The 19,252-nt window shown below is 45.2% G+C and overlaps 1 protein-coding gene and 1 long non-coding RNA gene across 3 annotated transcripts in view; one reads left to right on the top strand and one right to left on the bottom strand.

The window, feature by feature from the left end:
* LOC310699004 (DGAT1/2-independent enzyme synthesizing storage lipids-like) overlaps positions 1-19,252 on the top strand; it is a 105,368-nt gene that overhangs the window by 12,460 nt on the left and 73,656 nt on the right. The gene's annotated exons all lie outside the window — the stretch shown is intronic.
* Positions 15,937-19,252, bottom strand: part of LOC310699005 — a 5,650-nt gene continuing 2,334 nt past the window's right edge. The window contains exons 2-3 of the long non-coding RNA XR_014521884.1: positions 17,689-18,967; positions 15,937-16,654 (exon numbers count right to left, since the gene is read on the bottom strand). This is a non-coding gene — a long non-coding RNA (uncharacterized lncRNA). The remainder of the gene's footprint in view (positions 16,655-17,688; positions 18,968-19,252) is intronic.

Below are 19,252 nucleotides of genomic sequence, written 5' to 3' on the forward strand. Positions count from 1 at the left end.
TGTTAGATATATAATTTCTACTCTGGTGGGGAGTTTCCCTTCAACAAAGTGTTGGATCATGGCAATGAAAATAATGAATAGAGTTGGGAGATAACACAACCCTGTTTAACACCTGATCACACTGTGAATGGTTCACGTTGAGAGCCATTGTTATCTGCGATTATTGCTGTCATATTATCATGGAGGAACCGAATGATGTTATATGGGCAACTAATTTTCAGAAGGACAGTCCATGGGGCATTACAATTTACAGTGTTGAAGGCCTTAGTCAAGTCAATAAAGGCCATATACAGGCAGGTATCCCATCAGGTCCACTAGTGTCAGGGAACTGCCATCAGCTCAGAGGCGAGAGGTGGAAGGGCAGTTGGATTACAGGGAACCTCCGAAGATTGTGCAAAGCAGCTCTTCCTCCAGCAAGGAGGGAAGCCCTGCCTCCAGTGGGGAAGGGATCCAGGGATCGGAAGATGTTAGAGAGAGCCGCAACACTGAGCCTGAGCAAAGCGGGGGGGAGGCAAGTCCCCCTTTGCCAGCGCTCTCTCTGCGCAGTCAGTTTACGTGCAGAGAGGAGAGGAGAAGGATGGGGGTCAAAGATTGTTATGCTGGGGAAAGTTTAAGGGCCGCCCACTCCCAGATTCTGCTAGTGACTGAGCAGACATGGACTTGAGACGCTCTGCACTGTAAATGTTTTTGTACAGATAATAAAGCCTGGAAAAGACCGCTGAGAGTCTTGCCTGTTCGCTCTCAAGCAACCACGCAGGCATATAACAAGTGGCTTTGTTGTTTTTCATTTGGTTAATAGCTGTACACAACTTTCCCCGATTTGGAGATACTGCAAGCTCATCTCTAATTTGTTTTTGCGGAATTTGTGAGAGGACTTCAGCAGCTACAGAGAGTTGTGGTTAAGGAGATGTTGGTAATGTTCTTTCCATCATGGTGCAATAGCTTTTTTATCTTTTAGAAGTGTGGTACTGTCTGTTGAGCATAGGGGGCATATGCCATGATTTATTGTCCCGTAGATGGTCTTTGTGGCTTTAAAGAAACTCTGTGCATCTTGAGTGTTGGCTAAGTGCTGGATTTCTTGAGCATTTTTTTTATCCACCAGGTGTTCATGGGCTGCAACAATTGATCTTTTTATTTTGGTCCAGTGTTCCTCAATGTTATCAGGGAACTCCGAAAGTAGATGGTCCTTAAGAGTAGCTTGGAAGCAATCCCACTTAATGGGATCTTGAAGGGTTTCAGTGTTTATTTTGTGCCTTGGTTTCCTTCCTTGAAGCCTGCGTTGAGGTATAATCTTGATAGCCATTGCGGACCATCTTAATCAGTGATCTGTCCAGCAGTCGTTGGCACTAATCATAGCTCTGGTAAGGAGCACATCATGGCAATCTTCAGCTTGGACAATTGCATTGTCTAAGAGGTGCCAGTGGTTCGACTGAGGGTGCCTCCATGATTTAAATTTACAGTCGGACCTTGGAAGTTGAACGGAATCTGTTCCGGATGTCCGTTCAACTTCCCAAATTGTTTGAAAACCAAATCGTGGCTTCTGATTGGCTGCAAAAAGCTACTGCTGCCAATCAGAAGCCACAGAAGCCCCGTCGGACGTTTGGGTTCCAAAAGAACGTTCACAAACCGGAACAATCTCTTTCGGGTTTGCGTCATTGTTGCGTCATATATATATTTGTTGAAAGTCTGTGTTGGTAATAACAAGGTTGTGCACTGCACATATAGTCAAAACAAATATTCTCTTCTGGTTGCTGTTGCCAATTCCTTCTTTCCCAATAGTTCCAGGCCATAGATCGAAATCTTGCCCAACTCTTGCATTAATATCACCCAGGAGAATAATATTATGCTCCTTAGTGGTCTATGATAGGATGACATCCTATCAGAGAGTAAAATTTATCTTTAATGTCTTCATCGACATCCCGTGTTGGTGCACAAGCACTTAGAATAGTAGCCTGTTGGTTTTTGGTGAGTTGAAAGTAGTTCATTAATGCCGGTAGGGACTTTTTTTTTAAACTTTTTTTTTGCTTTAAACAGGTACATATAAATATAGACAACCAAAATTACAAAGGAAAATTCCTTAATAGTAATGGGAAAAAACTACAAAAAAATCAAAGTACATGACATAAGCAATTATGGGAAAGATAAAAGAAAAGAGAAAAGAAAAAGAAAAAAAGAAAAAGAAAAAGGAAGACGAGCCAAAGCAGGAAAGCTCATCTATTGTACACTTCCGTCAAGCTCACAACAGATCATTATTCTTATCAATTAACTCTATCTGCATTCCAAAGTACCTTAAAGACGAACTAAGTTAGTTCTTGGTATGAGCTTTCGTGTGCATGCACACTTCTTCAGATACACTGAAACAGAAGTTGCCAGACCCTTTTATATAGTGAGAAGGTGGGGAGGGGTATTACTCAGAAGGGTGGTGGGAATGGGAGATTGGCAGATAGCTGAGATGAGCCTGTTGACGACTCTTAACGACTGTAATAGGTCTTACAGAAAAAGGCAAGGGGTGAGAAGGTGAGAAATGGCTTAGTCATGTATAATGAGATAAGAATCCAATGTCTTTGTTCAGACCAGGTCTCTCCATGGTTTTAAGTTTGGTAATGAGTTGTAATTCAGCAGCTTCTCTTTCCAGTCTGTTTCTGAAATTCCTTTGTAGTAAAACAGCTACTTTGAGATCTTGTATAGAATGTCCTGGGAGATTGAAGTGTTCTCCTACTGGTTTCTCTGTTTTGTGATTCTTTTTTTTTTTTTTTAGGCTCCAGGAGAAAACATTCCTCTCCAACCAGGCCTTTGGCTGATTAACATCCAATACCCTTTTAAATGTGTTGTGGGTAGCTATTACTTTGTTTTTGTTCTTGCTTTTATTATGTGCTTTTTTATCATGTGTTTTTGTGTTGTGGGATCAACAGCTGAAGGGTGGTACACAAATTTAATAAAGAATGGTGGTGATTATGATGGCTCGGCTCTGCCTCTTGGTCAGAGGCAACAGTGCTTCTGAAAACCTGTTGATGGAAGCCACAGGGAGCTTTTCTCTGGTGCTTGGGTCCCGTTTGTCAGCTCCCCATCATGGGAATCTGGTTGGCCACTGTGAGAAGAGGATGCCAGCCTAGATGGTGTTAGGATTATATATATATATATATATATATATATATATATATATATATAATTGAAATTTTTAAGTTACAATATAATAATCAAACAAACAAAATTATAGCAAAACATAACATATTTTCTTATCTTCTTGTGACCTCCTCACATCTCCCGCCCCTACCTTCCACGTTAAAAAAAATTTAATCCAGCAAATTATCACCTTACTTCCATCCTTACTGTCTAGTTATCAGTTAAATTTAACCAACTGTTTATCCAAAATAAAAATTGTTTTTTCTTACATTTTCACTTATCTTCCTACTTCGCTTCATCTATTTTGATGGTGCCAAATTGTTTATAATCAAGCATCCTGCTTAGCATTCATACAGTTTACAATGTTTTTGCAAGTAAATCTTAATTTTTTTCCAATCTTCTTCTACCGTCTCCTCTCCCAGATCTCGGATTCTGCCGGTCATCTCAGCCAATTGCATATAGTCCATCAGTTGCATCTGCCATTCTTCCAGTGTGGGTAGATCTTGAGTTTTCCAGTGCTTCGCGAGAAGTATCCTTGCTGCTGTTGTTGCATACATAAAGAATGTTCGGTCCTTCTTTACCACCCCTTGGCCCACCATACCCAGAAGAAAGGCCTCTGGTTTCTTAGAGAAGGTATACTTAAATACCTTTTTCAGTTCATTATATATCTTTTCCCAGAAAGCCTTCACTTTAGGGCAGGTCCACCAGAGGTGAAAGAATGTTCCTTCATTTTCTTTACATTTCCAACACTTATTGTCAGACAAGTGGTATATTTTTGCAAGTTTGACTGGGGTCATGTACCATCTGTATATCATTTTCATTACATTTTCTTTCAAAGCGTTGCAAGCAGTGAAATTCAACCAGTAGTCCACAGCCTTTCCCAGTCCTCAAACATGATGTTGTACCCAATGTCCTGTGCCCACTTTATCATGGCTGATTTTACCGTTTCATCTTGTGTGTTCCATTTTAACAGCAAGTTATACATTCTTGAAAGTACCTTAGTCTTAGGCTCTAACAATTCCGTTTCCAACTTTGATTTCTCCACCTGGAACCCTAACTTTTTGCCAAGTTTAAAAACTTCCTTAATCTGAGCGTAATGTAACCAACCTCGCACTTTATCTCTCATTTTCTCCATACTCTGCAATTTCCAATTATCTCCATCTTTTTCTAGTATTTCCCAATACTTTGGCCAATTGGCCTCCATGTTGGGTCTTTTTCGGGCCTTAGCTTCCAATGGTGAAAGCCACCTTGGTATTTTATTTTCCAGTAAGTCTTTATATTTTGTCCAGACATTAAACACTGCTTTTCTGATAATATGATTCTTGAAAACCTTGTTAATCTTAACCTTGTCATACCATAAATATGCATGCCAACCAAAAGCATTGCTAAAACCTTCCAAATCCAGCACATCAGTGTCCTCGAGAAGTAGCCAGTCTTTTAACCAGCAGAAGGCTGCTGATTCATAGTAGAGCCTTAAGTCTGGCAGGGCAAAGCCCCCTCTTTCTTTCGCATCTGTTAGTATCTTAAACTTAATTCTGGGCTTTTTGCCCTGCCAGACAAATTTAGAAATATCTCTCTGCCACTTCCGAAAGCACTCTGTCTTATCCACAATCTGTAATGTTTGGAACAGAAACAACATTTTTGGCAATACATTCATCTTGATAGCAGCAATTTGGCCTAACAAGGAAAGTTTCAGTCTTGTCCAGCTGTCTAAATCTCTCTTAATTTCTGACCAACATTTCTCATAGTTGTCCTTAAATAAACTCAGATTTTTTGCTGTTATGTTTACCCCTAGGTATTTAACTTTCTTAACCACATTTAACTCTGTCTCTCTCTGAAACCGTTCTGACTCTGCATCTGTCAGGTTTTTCCCCACTACCTTAGTTTTCTGCTTGTTTAATTTAAATCCCGCCACCCGACCAAAATCTTGAATTATTTGTAATACTCTTTTCGTACTAGATTCTGGCTCCTGCAGGGTCAAAACTAGGTCATCTGCAAAAGCTTTAAGTTTATATTGTTTCACTCCGACCTGTATTCCTTCCACCAACCGGTCTCCTCTAATCATATTCAAGAGCACCTCCAGAACTGAGATAAATAACAATGGGGAGATAGGACAACCTTGTCGTGTTCCTTTTTCAATTTTAAACTCTTCTGTAACCACATTGTTAACTATCAATTTGGCCTTTTGTTCTGAATAAATTGCGTCAATCCCATTTTCAAAACCCCGTCCCACTCCCATCCCTTCTAAGTTCCCTTTCATAAATTTCCAGGAGATGTTGTCAAAGGCCTTCTCCGCATCTATAAAAATTAGCACTGCTTTTATGTTGACATCTGTTTGCAAGAGTTCCAAAATATCAATGATGTTCCTTGTGTTAGCAAACAAATGTCTACCTGGGAGAAAGCCTGCCTGGTCTTTATGGATTACTTCATGGGTGTCAAGCACAAGGCCCGCGGGCCAAATCCGGCCCGCCAGACCTCGTCATGTGGCCCGTGTAGCTGCCAGCCCGCTTCCCCCTGCGAGACAGCGCGCTGTGGGCGGGGATGGGGGGATGGGGGGCTGGAAGGTGGACGGTGGAGAAAGCGAAGGCGCTCCCTTCCCGCGCCTTACTTGGCCAGCCTGAGAGAAAATTTCTGAGGCAGTGGAGGCCTTCGTTCAGGGGGGCCATAGCGGGACTTTGCCCTCCCGGCGGCCTGGAGGAGCTGGAGCTGGGGCGGCTGCGGGACCCGCCGGGCAGCGGCGGCCGAATCGGCGCCGCTGCTGCTTCTCCTTCTCCTCCTCCTCCTCCTTCGTCTTGGCTCGCCGTTGCCGCCGCTCTCGTCTTGCTCGAGGCAGGCCTGGAGCTGGGACAAGCCAGGCTTCGAGCCCGAGGAGGAGGCGGGCGAAGCGGCCAGGGTGGCTGGCAGGAGCGCGGCGGCAGAGCCTGTGCTGCAGATGGGCGTGGTGGAGTGGGGCAGAGGAGGGGTGCCTTCGCCCTCGGAGCCCGACGCCCGGGAGAGCCCGCCGAGAGCGGGAGGCAGCGGAGGTGCAGGCGGCGTGGGGAAAAGGAGGAAGGCGGAGGGGAAGGCAGGCCAGCGGCCTTGCTCCGCCGGAGGCGCCCCGACGCCGATGCCGCGTTTCCCTCATGAGGAGACGGGCAAGGAGGTCGCTGAGCAGCCGCCGCCGCCTCGCCTGGGCCAAAGGGATGGCGCACCGCCTGCGAGGTGAGTCGCCGCCCGGCCGGGCCCTTCCGTCGCCCTTCCCGGCTTGCATCTCTCCTTATTACTTTTATGTTACTCGCGAGTCTTCTGCTCTGAAGACAGATGCAAATAATCCATTCAGCTCCTCTGCAATCTCCTTTCCCACCTTTAGCACACCTTTGATTCCCTTGTTGGCCAAAGGCTCTACCACAGACATGTCCAAAGTCCATTTTGGGGGCCTAATCCGGCCCCTTCAGCAGTTTATGGGGTAAAATCCTCAAAAAACCCCTCAACAACTTCAACCCTAAAAAAAAAAAGCTCAACAATTTCAATCCTAAAAAAAGCGCAACAACTTTGGTTGGCCCTCACAGCCCTTCACTTCATCAAATCTGGCCCTCCTTGAAAAAAGTTTGGGCACCCCTGGATTACCTCATTTAGAACTTTTTTAAATCTACTTGCTAAAATGTCTGCAAATATTTTGTAATCCACATTTAAGAGGGAGATGGGACGGTAGTTCTTGAGTTGTGTCTTTTCAGCTTCCGATTTTGGTATCAATGTGATAAAGGCTTCTTTCCACGATTCCGGCGCCTTCTTCCCCTCCATAATTTCATTGCTGACCTCCATCAGTGGTTGTATCAGATAGTCCTTCAATATCTTGTAGTACTTGGAGGCCCATCTGGCCCTGGAGATTTGTCCAATTTCATGTTCTGAATGGCAAGTTCAATCTCTTGTGGTGTTATTTTACAATTCAGGATTGATCTATTTTCTTGTGACAATTTTGGTAGTCCATTCTTTTCCAAAAACTGTTTAACCTCAGCCTCATCTTGCGGCCCTTGTGTATATAGTTTTTTTAAAGTATTTCTGGAAGCATTTTCTAATATCCATGGGGTTCTGAATGTTTCTGTCAGGGAACTGCCATCGGAAGGACAGGAGGTGCAAAGGCTCCCTGAGGTTGAAAGAGACGTAGCAGCTGAAGAGGGAACCAGTAGGGGGCGAGCAGGAACTTCCAGGGAAAGTGAGTCGGAGGGATGGCTCAGAGACGTTTCCAGCGAAAACAGTGGAGAGGTTTCAGGACCTCCTATAGGGACACCCACTCCTCGCCGGAAACTGTCACGCAGAGAGTCCAGAAGACGTGTTTCCGTGAAAGAGCTCTTATGTTGGAAACGTTTCCGAAAACAACCACTTTCGGATTCTACTAGCGATTGACGCAGCCATGCCGGAGGGGCTCCGTCACAGGCAGAGGTTTGAAAACCTGATCAAACTCTGAGGGACTTGCATTTTACGCACAAGCAGCTCATCATCCCATCACAGCAATCCGAAAGTCGCTGAAAGCCAGCTTGTGCAAGCAGCGGCATCATGAGCGACCCAGCCGGAACCGGAGGAGCAGGAGCAGCTGGAGGAGGTCCAAGCCTGGAAGAAAGGTACAGGGCGTTGGAGATCCAGCTTGCCATGCAAACGGCGAGGCTTGAGGAGAGGAGGGCTCAGGATGCAGAAAAGGGAAAGGAGAAAACCACCTCGATCGCCAGAAAGGTGCCAGGATTGGTGCAGAAATTCGGGGGGGATCCCAGAAACTATCATGCCTTTAGAACTGAGATGCAATACGCTCTCAACCTGCAGTATGATGACTTCCCCGACGAGGAATCGCGAGTGGCTTTTGTAATTGGCCATCTCGAAGGGGGGGCGAAGGATTGGGTCCGACCCCTGATGGCAGTGAATAATGAGATCCTAAAGGACACGAGGAAGTTTTTTCGTGCCATGGACCTGATGTTTTCCAGCGACATTGAGCAGGGAGTGGTGCGAAGGCAGTTAATGGCTTGCAAACAGGGGAGCCGATCTGTCCGTGAGTACTGGACTGAGTTTACTATGTTGATTCACAAATTGGGGTGGGACCTATCGGCGGAACCCATCCAGATGCTTTTCGAAGAGGGGCTTTCTTCGGCCGTTAAAGATGAATTGTCCCGGGGGCCAAGGGCCGAGTCTATGGATCAGCTGACCAAATCAGCGCTGGCCATAGGAGCACGCCAGGAAGCGAGGGCTTTGGAAAGGCGGGAAGGGAAAGGAGAACGTTGGAGGGAACTGCGCATTCCAGACATTCCAGAGCCACCTTTCCCGCCGGCAGAGCCGATGGAAGTTGGAACAGCGCGGGCGCGCGCAGTTTCAAATCCCAGTGAAGGGCGGAAGAAGGAGGGAAAGAGCGCCAAGAAATGTTATCTCTGCCAACAGCCAGGGCACTTTGCCAGAGTCTGCCCACAAAGAAAGGAATGGCAAGGGATGGCAGGAGCTGTTGGGGAGAGGGAGGAAGAAAGCAAGGAGCAAGTAAAAGCCAACGCCTGGCTGCCACCGTTGGGGCACAGCAGCCAGGCCAAAGAGCAGTGAAAGTGCCCACGCCAGAACCACCCAGACCTGCTTTAGTGATAGAAGTGTCACTAGAGCTGCAAAATGGACACCCACTACAGGTCAAGGCGCTTTTGGATTCAGGCAGCTCCTGTAATTTTATGAGTAAGGAGTTTGCAGCTGAGCACCAGATACAGACCATCCCTTTAAGTAACCCCTTGCAGGTGACCACGATTGACGGCAGAGAGCTGTTGGGAGGAGAAGTTAGCCAACAGACTGTCCCAATGATAATGAGGGTGGCAAGGCACACTGAACCAATAGCATTTAATGTGGCCACCTTGGGAGGAGCGCCCATCATTTTGGGGATGAGCTGGCTGGCGCTACATGACCCGCTAGTGGGCTGGCATCAGAGGGTGGTCTCATTTGGGTCAGCGTATTGCCTAGAACACTGCAAGCAGGGGAAGGTTCCGGGAGGAGCTGGCGTCACCCTAGCCGGGATGGAAGTAATGGATAAAGGGAAAGTGCCCCCACAATACGCAGATCTGAGCAACGTATTCAGCGAAAGGGAAGCAGACAAGCTGCCGCCGCATAGACCCTTTGACTGTCAAATCAACCTACTCCCTGGGGCTCAACTCCCAGTGGGCAAGCTGTACGCCATGTCTGACAGGGAGATGCAGGAGTTGAGGGAGTTCATTGACAAGAACCTGAAGCGAGGTTTCATCAGAGAGTCACGAGCGGTGGGGGGCAGCCCAGTGTTTTTTGTGGACAAAAAAAACACCGATAAGCCGAGATTGGTTGTGGACTTTAGGGCCCTCAATGCCGTGTCGGAACCCCTGGCTTTTCCGATGCCCCGAATTGATGACCTTTTGACCCGGGTGAGGAAGGGGAAAATTTTTACAAAGCTGGACCTGCGGGGGGCGTACAATCTGATACGCATAAGGAAGGGGGATGAATGGAAGACCACCATGTTCACCCCTTTGGGGGCCTTTGAATACCTCGTTATGCCCTTCGGTCTACAAGCAGGCTCGGCGTGCTTTCAAGCTTTTATGAACCACGTCCTGGGACCTTTGCTCTACAAGAATTGTGTGGCCTTTTTAGACGACGTGTTGGTGTATTCGGAGGATGAGGAGCAGCACGTGAAGGACGTTCGAGAAGTGTTGGGCAAGCTGCAAGCCAACCAGCTGTGGGTGAAACTGGAGAAGTGCCAGTTTCATACCAAGGAGGTGGAATTCCTGGGGTACCGCTTGTCAGACAAGGGATTGGCCATGGACCCAGGCAAGGTCCAAGCGGTACTGGAATGGAAGACACCGAAGACCAAGAAGGATGTGCAAAGATTCCTGGGGTTTGGGAACTTTTATAGGAAGTTCATCAAGAACTTTGCACATTTGACGGCGCCCATCACCGACTGCCTCAGCAGCAAGAAGAAATTTGTTTGGACGGCGGAGGCGGAGCGAGCATTTGAAGAACTAAAAAGGGCTTTCGCCTCGGAAGAACAACTTCTGCATGTGGACTTACGAAAACCCATGAGAGTGGAAACCGATGCGTCCGACCGGGCTATCGGAGCAGTACTTCTTCAACCCGGGAGGAGTACGTTGGAGTGGAGACCTTGTGCCTTCTTCTCGAGGAAGCTGAATAAATCCGAGAGGAACTACACGGTGTATGACAGGGAACTACTCGCCATCCACGAAGCGTTCCGGAGGTGGAGACATTTATTGATTGGGGCACAACACAAGGTGCAAGTGTGCACCGACCACAAGAATTTAGAGTATTGGAGAACAGCTCGAGTACTCAACCAACGACAAGTCAGATGGGCCCAGGAATTTTCCAAATTCCACTTTGAAATTTGTTATGTGCCAGGCCCAGAAAACGTCAGGGCGGATGCCCTCTCACGCAAACCAGAGTATTTGGAGGGGGAGGGGGCAATCGAAGAGAGACATGTCATCCCTGAGGACCGCTGGGTGTGTGGGGCGGTGATGGTGGGGCAATGTGAACTGGTACAGGAAACGGAAAATGATGAATATGCCCAGGATAAGCTCAGAGGTCTCAGGGGGGAGGGCGAGAGCCCCGGAGGTTTTGAGGAAAGAAATGGGGCATTGTATTACAAAGGGGCACTGTATATACCCGAAGGTGAATTGAGGGGAAGAATACTCAAGCAGTTGCACGATAGCCCCACGGCGGGACATTTTGGGCAACACAAGACCATGTGGTTGGTGACCCGGGAATTTTGGTGGCCCAAGGTGAGGGAAGATGTAAAGGAGTATGTAAGAGGGTGTGACCAATGTCAGCGAGCCAAAGGGGAAAGAAGGGCACCGGCAGGGTTATTAGAACCAATACCCACACCAGAACGGCCAATAGATTTTATGACGGATCTGCCGAAATCCAAGGGGAAAACAGCCATCATGGTAGTAGTAGACCTGTTAACTAAGATGTGCCACTTTGTGGCATGCTCACATGCAGTCACAGCGGAAGAAACAGCGAAGTTGTTTGTAGAACACATCTTTAGGTTGCACGGCGCCCCCTTGAGGGTGATCTCAGACCGTGGCAAACAATTTACTTCCAGGTTCTGGAGGAAGCTCATGAGCTTGCTGCATGTGGAAGTCAATTTTTCGACTGCCCGGCACCCAGAAACCAACGGGCAGGCGGAAAGAGCAAATGGCATACTCCAACAATATCTGAGGTGTTATGTCAATGACAGAGAGAACGATTGGGCCGAAAAGTTGGCGCTGGCAGAATTTGCCTACAATAATGCGGAGAATGTGTCCACAGGGATGAGCCCCTTTTTGGCTAATTACGGGTGTCACCCCAGGGCTTTTCCAGGGGAGGGAGGGGAGAGATGGAGCGTCCCAGCGGCCGAGCATTTTGTAGAAGAGATGGAAGCGATCCATCTGCAGCTCCAGCTCAACTTAGAAAGGGCCAAGGCACAATATAAGAAGCAGGCAGACAAGAACAGGAGGGAAGGTGAAACCATAAGGGTGGGCGATCAGGTGTGGCTGTCAACCCAAGGGTTGCCGTTCAAAGGGGGCTGTAAGAAATTGAGGCCCAAAAGATTGGGACCCTTCGAGGTCATTCAGCAGGTCAACCCAGTGGCTTTCAAACTCCGGTTACCCAACCACATGAAATTGCACCCAGTGTTCCACAGGTCGTTACTGTCACCATACAGGGGGGGGCGTGCAGGGGAGCACACCAGGGAACCAGCCTTGGAAGAAAGGGAACGCAGCAACCATGTAGCGGAAATTCTCGATTCCAGGTGGAAGGGAAATCAGGTAGAGTATTTGGTGGCGTGGGAAGGGGAACCGGAGTCGGAAAACACCTGGGTGACTGCAGGGGAGGTCAATGACGAGGTTTTAACAGAAACGTTCCACCGAAGATTCCCTAGGAAACCACAGCCGGTAGAAAGGTTTAGGAGGGAGTACTTTGGCACCACCGACGAGGAACAGGAAATGGAAGGATTCGCGGAGTCGGATTTGGAAGAGGGAATAGACTCCGATGACGAGGAGTATCGAGAGACGAGGGACAGTAGCAGGTGGAGGGAAGTGTTCGAAACTTCGGACGATGATGAAGGTTCTTTCAGGGGTTTTACTTCCTCCCAGCCCGGAGGGGAGGAGACGGGAGGGGGTGAAGGGGGCCCTGGAGGGGAGGTGGATGTCAGGGAACTGCCATCGGAAGGACAGGAGGTGCAAAGGCTCCCTGAGGTTGAAAGAGACGTAGCAGCTGAAGAGGGAACCAGTAGGGGGCGAGCAGGAACTTCCAGGGAAAGTGAGTCGGAGGGATGGCTCAGAGACGTTTCCAGCGAAAACAGTGGAGAGGTTTCAGGACCTCCTATAGGGACACCCACTCCTCGCCGGAAACTGTCACGCAGAGAGTCCAGAAGACGTGTTTCCGTGAAAGAGCTCTTATGTTGGAAACGTTTCCGAAAACAACCACTTTCGGATTCTACTAGCGATTGACGCAGCCATGCCGGAGGGGCTCCGTCACAGGCAGAGGTTTGAAAACCTGATCAAACTCTGAGGGACTTGCATTTTACGCACAAGCAGCTCATCATCCCATCACAGTTTCTTCCTTCAATCTCTAAATTAGTAACTGTATTTAGTTTTTGTCTTTTCTTCAACTGCCAAGCTAGCAGTTTCCCACATTTATTCGCAGATTCAAATGTTTTTTGTTTCATTAGTTTAACTTTCTACTCTATTTCCTGGTTTATCAGTTTAGAATATTGTGCTTGGTATAGTTTAATTTCTCTCAGAATCGGCTGTGACTTCGGTTTAGATCTTAACTTCTTCTCTAGTTCTCCAAGATCTTGTCTTTTTTCTCATTTTGTGTCCTTTTCTTTACAGCGTTCTGTTGTATCAAGAACCCCCTCATCACGGCCTTACTTGCGTCCCAGATAGTTCTTTTTTCCACCAAAGTGTTCAAATTTATCTCAAAATAATCCTTCAAAGCTTTTTGGGCCTTCTTAATGATTTCCTGATCTCTAAACAAGTTGTCATTCATTTTCCATCTAAAGGAGCCAGTTGGTAATAGTGTCATATCCATCTTTACCGCATTATGGTCGGAGCAGGTCTTTGGGCAGATTTCCACCTTTCTGGTCTTAGGTGCCAGACCTCTAGATATCCATATTTGGTCGATTCTTGTCCATGTCAGTTGGGCTTCCGAAAAGAATGTTCCTTCTCTTCCCAAGGGGTTCTTTGTCCTCCAAATGTCAATCAAGTCCATATTGTCAGTCAGTTCAAAAAAAGTCTTAGGTAGTCTGCCATCTTTTGTCACATTTTGATTTTGAGACTTATCCATATTGGTTGAGACCACGCCATTCATATCTCCCATCATAATGATATTGTCATAGTCCAGATAGTCCAGGACACTCTCATGCAACTTCTTATAAAATTCTGATTTCCCCTCATTTGGTGCATAAATTCCTAATATCAAAAACTTCTCTCCTTGGTGTTGTATCTCAATTGCCAAAATTCTTCCATGTTCATCTTTAAAAAGGAATTTAGGTGACAGGCTCTCTTTTGCATAGATCACCACTCCTCTCTTCTTCACTCGGTCCGAGGATATAAATTCTTGGCCTAATCTTTTATTTATTAGCACTTTTCTGTGTAGCCTAGTCACATGTGTTTCTTGCAAACAAATAATGTCCAATTGTTCTTTTTTCAAAATATGAAATATTTTTTTCCTTTTCTCCGGAATGTTAGCACCATTTATGTTCCAACTCAGAAGTTGCAGAGACATCCTGAATGGATCTGCTATTTTTCAAGGGGTGGTTCCTTTTTCTCTGAATCTTCAGTGTCCAAGGGTGTAGGTACAGCAGATGCTCCAGGCCCAAATGGTGTTTCAATTCCTTTCTGTAGGTCCTCTCCGTAAGCAGTCAAAAATTTGTCTCTGTCTTCCAATGTTTTGATTTTAACCTTCTTCCCTCTAAAGGTAAAGGATAATCCCTGAGGAAATTCCCACCTAAAGATGATTGAGTTGCTCCTCAACAATCTGGCCAGTTCGAAGTATTCAGATCTAAGGTCCAGTAGTTGTCTCGGAATATCTTTGTAAATTTCAATTCTTCTGCCCAAAATGTCCAGTGACTTTCCGTAGTGCAAGCCCAAAATCTTATCCCTTTCCTCCTTCGATCGCAAGGTTATCAAACAGTCTCTGGGCCTTGTCTTTCCTTGCAAATTTCCCAAGTCTAAAGGCTGACACAATTTTAAAATCCTTCTCTTCTATAAGCCAAAACTTGGAAAACTCTTTGGTCAGGAACTCAGTTAGATTCCCTTCCTCAGCTTCTGGAATTGACCTTATCCTTAGGTTATTTTCCCGATTCCGAAGTTCTATCATAGATAAATACGTCTGTTGCTCTCCAGCCTGTTTGCAGAGTGGCTTTACCTCTTGTTCTAATTTTCCAACTTTTTGACTAGTAGCCTCAGCCAATTTTCGATTTTCTACAGTGTCCTCAGTCAACTGCCCAATTGCTTGTACGTTCTGTGCCACTTGTCCAGTTATTTGATTTAGGCAGGCTGTATTTTGATCAATCTTGGCTGTTTGTTCATCTGCTTTCTTGTCCAGAGATTCTACTCTTTTGTCCAAAGATTCCAACTTTTCATAAATTTTCTCTAGAATTGAAGCAGTTGTTCCTGAGGCCATATCTTCCAGTTGCAGCTGCTCAGTTTCTTCTTCCGCTGCCGACGGTAAGATAGGTACAGATGATCTGCGTGTCTGTAAGGCCGAGGTTAAAGTTGTTTGTCTAGTTCTTGGTCCTCTTTTTCTTGTGCCACTCATTCCAAAATTATCTAAAAGTCAAGGTCAGTCTGGGTTGTTCCCATGAGAAAATAGCATCCCAGAGACAAACAGTCAAACAGGAGGAAAGGAAAGAGAAAGTAGAATAATGTCACTGCTATTGGTCCCAAATCCTCTAGAGGGGGCTTGAAATGTCTTGAGGGAAGAAGTCAGATCAAATAAGATCAATAAGGTTGATTTTAAAGTCCCAGGACCTTCAAACTAGTGTTTAGCAGAGTTGGTATTAGTAACATAACATTGTTTCTGGCAAGTGCTAACTAGTATTTCAAAGTAACAAGTCTATAAAAGCTCAGAATGTTACAAGTCCAGATACACAATAGCCAAGTTAGCAAACTGACAGCTCTTCTGTTCTCTAGGCAGCCCAAATACCTGGGTTTCTCAGTCCAGATTTGTAGTTCCCAAAGGAAAAAATTAACACAGTTCAAATAGAAAGTAAGTTCAATAAATATATCTTTTCTTCGTCTGAAGGTAGTTCCAGTGGATGCTCAGATCAGATGATTTAAAAAGCCTCTACAAAAGCTCCACTTCTCCAGCTCTTTGCTTTGTAGTTTAAATAGCAGCGGAAGATGGACTTCCTTTTAACGTCTTTCCGCTTTCACCCAATTTTCTTTAGATTTAAAGTCCAATTGTAAAAGTCCCTTCTTTACTCACGGGTTGTAGCTTCTGGTTCCGAATTTTTGAGGAAAAAAGGTCAGCGCTCACCGACAGCAGCTGCGCGGCTTCACTCTGCAGAGTAGCGATTGACTCACAGCGCCGCAACCCCCTCCGCGATCCGAGGCTCCTTACGGGGTCTCTTCAACATTTCAGAGGTCGCTTTCGGCGCCCGCCGAGTCCCACGTCCACAGGCTCTTGCTGCCTGTGGTTTTTCCGTGCGGGTCTCCACTTTGCCGTAGCGGACGACCCAATTCCGCAGAGCTTCCCCCTCAGCACAAGAGGAGGACCGCCATTGCCGTTTCGCGCCGCCTCCGGAAGTCTGTTTTGTGATTCTTGATGTCAGATTTATGTCCGTTTATTCTTTGCATTCCAAAGGAATCCCTCATCTTGGTATCAGGGAGCAGTTCTCTATGCGGTATCATGCCGGTAGGGACTTTTGACAAGAGCTTCACAAGATCATTTTTTATAGCAAAGCCTACTCCATGTATTCAATGTTCTTGTTCAGCAAGTGAGTGTTTTAGTATCATCATTATGCTGTCCAAGTCCTGAGACTCAATGAGCATACACAAGAGCTTTTGCAGAAAGATTTGTGTTACAGGGCTCAGATCTTGGAACAGCCTTTTATAAACATAAAAGAAGTGTCACTGTTTTGATACAGAAGATTTGTAGACATTACTCTTTCAGATATAGCATTATTTTGAGGTTCAATTAAAAACTCGCCTTCCCGTTACACTCTTTGATTCTGTTGCTACCAGTGTAAGTCTCCAAAAGGGGGATTCTGGGAGTTTTGCAGGATAGGACAAGAAGGCACTTAGACCCTTCAGCATGTACACCAGGGGCTGAGCTAATGAGCTAATGACCCTTCACAATAATATACAATCCAGCACAATTCTGTGTACCTTAACTTAGCTTTAATTACATAATAATGAAAGTTTTCTATTACAAATGCACGATCATAAACATTACAACTGCTTTATATGGACTAGTTAGCTTTGTAATGCTTATCAAATCATTCTGAAATAGCTCTTAATATATTTCCTGGCCTTTTTTGGTGTTTATCCCGAAGATTTTCAATTGCAGTCTTTGTCTGTTGAAAGAAGAACAAAGGAATATTGTATTATATCAATATATTGCAAAATGGATATTGACAGTTATTCATAACTGTGAGGAAAAAGCGAAAGGAATCAGAACCAGCAGAATAAAGAATCCCATTTTTTTCCAGTTACAGATGCGCAATATGACAGCCCTTGTCCCACAATCCTCAAGAGTGACTTTTTCAGCATGGAGGGTTGGGCAAGAGCAGCCAGGGCCAGGAAACCCCACTAGGAAACTGTTCATCTCTCCGTGAATCCAGCCCACTCTCTTTATGTTTTTTTTTTTTTACCAAGAGCACTGTATGAGAATGGCAGAGATACAACCAAACATAAGTGCCTTGGGCTGCTTGGTACGAATTAGTTTTCCTGCATGGTTGTTCCCTCCAGCTATGTGAGGAAAACTGCAGAAATGCTACTGAGTTATATTTCACTATGCTCAGTGCTATTTTTCAAAAAAAAGAGAGGTGCCTGAACTCACTATGAACACCTCCCTCGTTCCCTTAGAATGGCAATGGCTGACAGGTCTAGTGACAGAAATCAGTCACCTCCTGGTTCCATGCCTGAAAACAGCACAGCAGGGCATGGGTGAAAATAGCAGAGTAGCATGGAGTCACATTCACGTGCAGAGTTGCAATAAGTCACACAAACACCAGAAGTTATTCAGTAATAGTTTTATTGAGGCTTAAGAGCGTACAGTGCTTACTGGGTCCCCCACTGGGGAGGGGCTTGGACGAAACCTCTGGGGCAGATTCTGGGGCATATGGTGGGCAGAAGAAGTCCTATTGCATGAGCAGTTCTTTATGCAGCACTACATGAAATGCATAGGTTTTTTGTGGTCTCAACAATTTACGGAGAGGGAAAGCTGACTGATGAACATAATGCACAAAAGTCTATATAATAAACCCTATCTCCCGTCATACAGAAGGAGCAAGTCAGTAGGCAGAATACAATTCATACAACTGAAAGAGAGAAACCAACAGGAAAACAATATTCTGCTTTTTTACTTCCAGGTGTAGAGTTAGCTTACTTTTTCAGCCAGCTCTGCAGCTGTTATATATGGGATGGGTTCTCCAATATATGTCCTCAGTTTCACTGGAAATCCTCCATATATGGGAAGGTAGAAAAGTCGTGTTTTCTCATATAACCATTTTGTCAGCCCTATGTATGAAAGGGAAAAGAGTCTGTAAGAAAGCGATCCCAAATCAAATTTGAAATTAGTTGGCATTCTGAGTTTTTAGCAATTCCAGTCAATCCATCCCAGAGAGGAAGCGTTAAATAGTATGAGTCCTTTGGAAAAGAAAAAGCAGCATATTCTGTCAGCTCTTCTCTGCTCTTTAAAAATCAAGGTCATAAGTTGTAAAATAGACTGCAGAATATGGTATTTTTCCTACTCAGTTCCTCTCCATGCTGGGGTTCCTACCACTTTTATAGATTATAGCTATCTTTTAAATCTAAGAAAAAACTAAGCAAGGACATGTTCACTCAGTCCTGAGACAGGCAGCACAACTTTTGCAGATCAGTATACACTGAATAAACTTCACTAGAAGGTAGTAAAAAGATATTCTGTTTCTAAAAATTTGTATATTATTAATATGTTTATTGCCTGAAAGCAGATTTCTTGATCAACCAAGTTACTCATTTGACTTTCCAATGTTCCTGTATGCTTCACAAGCATTTTGTGTAAATATAGGGATGATGGGCTAAAAGAATAAAATAAAAAATCAAAATCAAAAGGTAGCTGAGAACTGGAGAATTAACTTCACCCCACCCGCTCCACCTTTATTTTGGTTAAGGACTAGGAATAATGCTCCGCATCTGGTATTGCAATGACAAGCCTGATGTAATTGACTTCAAATTGCACATGCTGTCCCCCAGATTTTCAAGAATTGAAGAGGGGAAAAGCTATTTTTTCTTTTTAAATGTAATTGATTATAATAGCTTAAAAAAAAAAAAAAGCAGTGGTGGGAAATACTTGGAACTCCAGATATCATTTGACCCCCAAACAGGGATTTGCCATCCTCAACTACTTAGGATGCTAGATCAAGGATATCAACACATTACGTCTTATCTAGGATAATCGTGAAGGCAATGCAAATTGCACAAAGATCACTCACCACTTTTTGCCTCCAAAGCTACCCGAGCAAAACCTGTGCGGTTACCCCACATTATGTTGTAGTCAGTACTGAAGTTTCCTTCTCTACCTCCACCAGGGGAAATGCCCAGTGAATGGCCTTTCTTCAAAATTTCCACAGATTCAGCTTCATTGAAATCTTTCAACCCGGCCGCATCTAAAGCCGTCTTCCATCCTGACAAAATAAGACCCAAATAGAAGAAGAGTGTGGAAACAATACAAGTGTCCAAAGATATTGCACTATTATGGATCACAAGCATAGCTCTCTGCCAATGCATTTCAACTAGGATTTCATGGAGGGGGACTTTCTGCTAATTCCTCTTTTGTTCAGATGTTCTAACAGTAGGCTTTTTTTGGGAAGCACATTGAGTGGGGTTGAGTGCTGAGGTGGCCATCTTTTTAGACATGTGTTCCTCAAGTCAAGTTTGTAGTACATTCAAGTTTGGCATTATGATAAAAA

Source organism: Podarcis liolepis (assembly GCF_965112155.1).
Source record: "Podarcis liolepis genome assembly, contig: HAP1_SCAFFOLD_74, whole genome shotgun sequence".
In the NCBI taxonomy this organism is placed as follows: domain Eukaryota; kingdom Metazoa; phylum Chordata; class Lepidosauria; order Squamata; family Lacertidae; genus Podarcis; species Podarcis liolepis.